Below are 6,351 nucleotides of genomic sequence, written 5' to 3'. Positions count from 1 at the left end.
GGTAATTCCTCATTCTAAGTCCTCTACACAGTGCTACAGCAGCTTCTCTGGTCCGGTCGATAATTCCTGCATTTAAGTCTTATAGGCAGTGCTGAGCTGTGTGTTTGTTCCCTGTGGTAATTCCCCATTCTTAGTCCTCTAGGCAGTACTGCTAGCTGCTTCTCTGATCTCATCAGTAATTCCTCATTCTAAGTCCTCTATGCAGTGCTGTAGCTGTGTTTGTGTTCCCAGTGGTGATTCTGCATTTTTAGTCCTCTAGGGAGTGCTGCTAGCTGTTTCTCTGGTCACGTTGGTAACTCCTCATTCTAAGTCTCCTAAGCAGTGTTACTAGCTGCTTCTCGGGTCCCAGTGGTAATTCCTCATTCAAAGTCCTCGAGACAGTGCTGTTAGCTGCTTCTCTGGTCTGATCAGTAATTTCTTGTTCTAAGTCCTCTAGACAGTTTTGCAGCTGCTTCTCTGGTCTCATCAGTTCTCCCACATTGTAAGTCCTCTAGGTAGTGTGGCAGCTGTTTCTCTGTTCCCAGTATTAATTCCTCATTATAAGACCTCCAGACAGTGCTGCTTGCTGCTTCTCTTGCCTTATCGGTAATTCCCCCACTCTATGTCTTCTAGACAGTGCTGCTAGCTGGTACTCTGGTCCCAGTGTATATTATGCAGTCACTGTACAAGAGAGTGAATACGGTATCCTAGGTAAGGTAGGGATAGTGAGTCTCCTCCTCGTACTACCAGCAGCTATCATTCATATTGCTGCTTATTTCTAATACTGATGTCGAAGTCACACCCCAGGCTTGTAATATTATAGGGTATATATAGTATAGCATTTGCAGTTTTCTCAATCATTACGGGTACGGCGAGGAAGAGGAGGAGAGCAGCCCGGGGACACCGCAGTAAAGAGGTAAGTGGTCTTACGTTTATTTGTAATTACTGTTAACTTACTTCTTAATAGTGGGGTGGAGGTGCGGGCTGGCCAACTCCGCTCCGCTGTGGAGAGTGTGAAGATTTGCCTTCTCTGCATTCTCTGCGGAACGTGAAGGCAAATCTCCGGAAAACTCCGCGGGCGGAGCTGAGGTCTCCGCCAGGGTTACCCAGTACACCTGGATTTAGGGACACTCCCATATTCTGTGTAGGAAGTTTCCTGCAGCGGCTTGACAGTGCAGACACTGGGGGGACTCGCCCTGGCCCATTTTGTGTAGTGAAACGCTGTCATTATAAGCCCTATGAAGTATTTTAAAATAGATGATACGCAGTCTGATTTTGATTGCAACTTCTCAAGCGGTGCATCGGAGCCGCTTCCCAATCTATCTCTTCTATCTCCCCCAGGTCTCCCTCTTACGTTTCCTTTGATTACCCAGGGTGTCAGGCATATTATTATTTATGGTCTTATCGGTGAGTGATCCTGCCTTAGTCGTGAGTTCTTCCTGCACTAGTCTCCCCTCAAGTGGTGCATACTCCGCTAACTCTGTTTCCCTTACTCCCTCCGCTTCCCTTGCATAGCGTAGTTGAGCATATTTGAGGAATTGGGAGTTATGTAGTTTAAATTCAGTTCAGAGGGTAGAGACGAATTTGAACTCGCCCCTTGCAGTGATATCTCCCACCTTAGAGAACCCGAGCATGTCCCATGCTTCAAATCCCTGGACCCCACCCACCTCTCTAAACCAATTTCCCTTCTACAGCGTTGTGGCCCTGGTTATCTAGTGGGCCCACCCCAGTGTCCTAGTGGTCCTTTCCCATACCTCCACAGTGACTTGTGTTGCTGGTAGCAGCCTAACACCCCTTTTCCCTCCATACAGGTAGTATAGCGATGTGCTCGGTGTCAGAGTCTCCCTTTCTAGTCTATATGTGGGAGGATCCCATGTTACCTATATCCAGTCGCTTATGGGGGTTAGGTGGGCCGCCCAGTAGTATGCTTCAATGTCCGGAAGCGCTAATCCCCTGTTGTATGACTTGTGTTGTAGCGTCCTTAAGGCAATCCTTGGGTGGCCCTTCAACCACAGAAGTGCTCAAAGTTCAAAGTCTAATTCCCTGAATATCGTTCTAGGGGAAGGTGGTATGTGTTACGGAGTGCATATAGGAATTGGGGCAGGGAAACCATTTTAAACATGGCTCCCTGTTCCATTATGGGGAGAGGTACTTATTTCCATCTGTTCACATCCTGTTTGAATTTCGATAATACCCACAGGATGTTGTGGCTGCGACAGACCACTGCATGAGCTGTAAGAAAGACCCCAAGGTATTTGAATCCGTCTGCAGCAATATGGAGATCTCTAGGCAGTGGTGGCCATTCGGATATTGATTTGGGCAGTATAGTATTGACTTGTGCCGGTTGACCTTATAGCCCAAGAACCGGACAAATTACTCTATTATTTGTAACACTGTGGGGATTGTTGTGTCTGGTTTTGTTACAAACAGGAGAATATCATCTGCATACAGTGATACTTTTTCTTCCATTTGATCGTCAGGTGTATCCCTGAAGCCCCTCACCCCCGGGTGCTGTTTAATCGCACACGCTAGGGGTTGAATCACAAGTGCGAATAGTAGTGGAGATAAAGGGCATCCCTGCCAAAGTCCCTGGGATATCTGGAATGTATGGGAGATTCTACCATTGACTCATACTGCTGCTCTAGGTGAGGTATACAATAAAGACACCCATTTCCTCAAATTCGGGCTGCATCCGAATTTGATTAGAACGTAGTCTAAAAAAGGCCAATGCACCGCATCAAATTCTTTCTCTGCCTCTAAAGACAGGCAAACATGCAGGGTATTGTGGTTTGTAAAGTGCCATCATCCAGTTGTGTGCTCTGCAGAGGTTCCATCTGGTTGCCAAGCCGGGCATAAACCCGGATTGGTCGCAATGGACAAGGGTCGTTATGAGACATAGGAATCACGTGGCCAGGATTGTCGCGAGAATTTTAACCTCTGTACTCAACAAAGAGATGGGGGTGATATGAGTCACGCAACAAGGAGACAGAACCTCTTGGAGGGCCTATATTTCTTTCAACATTGAATATATCCTAAATGTTTAGTCAAAAGATGCCAAAAAAAGATCTTTGAAATGTTATTCAAACATGGAAAAAATTTTATTAGACTATTTTGTCATTTTTTTATAATAAAAAATTTTTTTAAAGGCTCATATATAAAAAATACATTGCATTATCATTTCACAAATCAACATTTTACATACATTTGGTGATAGTCCTATCATACCAAAAATGCCCTCTAGTAGCAATTGATCCTATTGATCAGAGACACAGAAACACATATTTGTCACACAATATCAAAATATAATAATGAACATACCTAACAAATACAGCTAAACAAAATTATACAAGACATTGACTAACATAAATGGTAGCTCTAAGGTGTATTTGAGAGGGTACGTATAGGAACCTAGATGGAGTGGTTCTGTTGGTTATGATGTACTTGACCAAAGCGTATCCAAGACAGGGGTGTTGGGCCGACGTACGTTTCGGTGGAAAGCCACCTTCCTCAGGGCCAAAGACAAAAGACTAACAGGCAAGTGACACAAAATCTTTAAAATATGAGGGCAACATACAAAATTCTGAAAAAACAGAAAATAGGAAAAATATATAAGTATCATGAACTCTTTTACTTTTTACATTTTTACATCTTAGTTTTTGGCATCATGTAAATACACACATATGCTTTACATATTTTAGGAGTTTGCTGAAAACTCATAGCTAGCTAACACTCTTGCTAAGTATGGTTAGGTAGACCTAAGAACAAGGTTAGTCCACATAATAAGAGGATAGAAGAAAGAGAAGAAATCAGAAACGATGAACCCACTAGGTCTAAAGCACCTAGAGTGATTGGCAAAATGCCTAAAGCATGCAGTGCTTTTAGGGTCTGTGGTAGTGCGCTGTTACCCTTATTTGAGAAATATATATATATATAAGTATAGGGGTTACCTATGTTTTGAAGAGGCTGCATATATAAATGTTTACGATTCTTGCTGGACTTTTTTGGAGTGTGTGCTGAAAGTTAAGGTACAGAGAGTTTCTGTAGTTTTATGGGCCAAAGGGTGTTATATTAATAATGCTGGTTTAATTATTTGTCAATTACCTCAGAATGAGAGGCCCATGCCTCAAGATTTCCTTAATTTTTTGGAGCCACCCGGGGCGTTTTCTCAGGGCAGTGAGGTAGTTTCTGTACAGATGCAAAAAATGTAGGTGAACAATGGGCTGGAACCGTGCTTAACGTGAAATTATACTAAATTGTGATTGCATTACCTGTTAGGAAGTACACGATGTATTGTCAGTAAAACCTTAGGGAGCTTCGTTTAGGGCGCCATGATCTGTATAATAAGGTAGTCAAATATATAAAGAAAGAGATTTTGAAGCACACCATGTTGATCTTAATTCATTTAAACTACTCTAGTGTGGAAAGACTAAACGATAGAAAATGCTTGTGATATTTAGCTAGTTTTCTACATTGGAAGCTAAGCGTTGTTTATAGCTGGCTCCGCTACCCAGTGAAACATTGTAGCTGACTTTCTACATCGGAGGCTGAGCGTTATTTATAGCTGACTCCGCTACGCAGTGAAACATTGTTGCATTAGCATAGAGATATGGCTGTAGCTTTTCGAGTAAGTGCAGCGTTTGATGAAAAATGACACTTTCAGAAAAGGACAGAAGCTGAGCGCTCGTTAAAGAAATAACAGCTTCACATTCAAGCATTGTCTCATCATTTTAAGCTATAGCTTGTTAAATAAGTGAAACACTTTTGTGACATGCTAAATGGGGCTTACGGGCAGATTGTCGTACCTGATTAGTAACGTTGTGTTTCTTGCATGCAGCGCTTCCAAGGGTTCAGTTCTTCAATAGGTGGATGACCGTGTCTGAAGTTAAAAAGACATGTCGGTCAGAAATATGCACGGGCTGTTTAAGCAAGGCTTTATGTGCCGTCAGAGAGGGTGATTTGAAATTCGCCGGTGGTGCAGTTAAGAATGACGAGATACTTGCAACAGCAGTAACAGGCTAGAGCTGGGGGAGCGGTTCTTACCTTCTTCTAAACGAGCTACTGCCACGACCGGGGGTTCTGTGGAAAAAGTTCCGCTGTGAGGCTGGAACAGGCATGTGTGGCGATTTAAATATAATATCGCAACTAGAGCCAGGTGGAGAATCATAAACACTAAGATAAGACTAATGCTGTGTTGTTTGGCGAAACATAGTGGTAGGACTAAAGGTCAGATAGTATGCTCACTGGCAGCCATCTTATAGTGGAGAGAGAATATGTACGACGACTGAACTTGGGAGAATTATACAGTAAGGTACCAAATTGTGGCGGATTATACCACGATTTACATAATGTTTGACACAGGGTATCATATGTAAGACTTTGCAAGCATCTCATGTGGCGGAGCTAGATGGAAATAGCTGAGAGAACATATATGGATGGCAGGGGTGTTAGTTACAGATGTGGCCATATTTTTTATAGTGTGACTATCCACGAGATTTCTTCGTTGTGCCCAAAGCGAACTGTATCCAGATGATGTATCCAGAAGGTTTCGCGTTTTTTGCGATAAATCGATGGGTCTTTGCCAGGAGGGGCATGAACACGCTCTAAAATTTGCCATCGTAGGTCTTTTTCATTGTGATCATACTGGACAAAGTGGGACACCATTGGGGCATTGATTTTTTGAGTTCTAATTGCAGATTTGTGTTCCGAGAGTCTGATGCGGAACTCTCGTGATGTTTCCCCTATATATCCTATGTCACATGGGCATATAATAAGATATATGACATTTTTAGTTCTGCAATTTGTCATTTCCTTTAGATTTCCTTGTTTTTGTCCATAGGTCCATTTCTCGCCGGGAATTACTTGGTCACATGCGTGGCAGTTACCACATCTGTGATTGCCCTTTGGCAGAGGGTTTCCATCCATGGTCTGCTGTTTGTCTTTTATTTGGCCTTTCCACCTACTGTGTACCAGTTTGTCGCGGAGATTTTGATTTCTTCTAAATGCCAGGATAGGTTTACTTAATCTGCTTTCCTGATCATTTGTGTTCAGTATCTTCCAATTGTTGTAGATGACCTTCCTTATTTTGTTGTTAATAGTGGAATGATTCAGAACACAGACCAATTTCTGGTCTTGAGGTTTTGGAGTTGGGTTTAGTAGGGCATCTCTGTTATAATATTTTGCTCTTTTCATAGAGCTACGTACAAGACGTTTGGGGTATCCTCTTGCTAGTAGACGTTCCGTGAGTTGGTTGGCATGAATCATGAAATCTTTTATAGATGTGCAGTTTCTTTTTATTCGCAAGAACTCGCCAAACGGAATGGAATCTTTTTGGCAGTTAGGGTGATAGCTGCCATGTTCAAGGATGGTGTTTTT

General features: G+C 42.7%; 1 long non-coding RNA gene across 1 annotated transcript; it reads right to left on the bottom strand.

Annotated features, from left to right (window-relative positions):
• Positions 1–4,270: 4,270 nt before the first annotated feature.
• Positions 4,271–5,083, bottom strand: LOC144819589 (uncharacterized). Its single transcript, XR_013607472.1, has 3 exons — positions 5,020–5,083; positions 4,782–4,855; positions 4,271–4,312 (listed from the first exon to the last, which is right to left on the bottom strand). It is a non-coding gene; the product is annotated as an uncharacterized LOC144819589 (long non-coding RNA).
• Between the last annotated feature and the right edge of the window lie 1,268 nt (positions 5,084–6,351).

The sequence above is a fragment of the Lissotriton helveticus genome, chromosome 2_1 (assembly GCF_964261635.1).
Source record: "Lissotriton helveticus chromosome 2_1, aLisHel1.1, whole genome shotgun sequence".
NCBI classification, from domain to species: Eukaryota; Metazoa; Chordata; class Amphibia; order Caudata; family Salamandridae; genus Lissotriton; species Lissotriton helveticus.
This window is presented reverse-complemented; position numbering and strand designations above follow the sequence as displayed.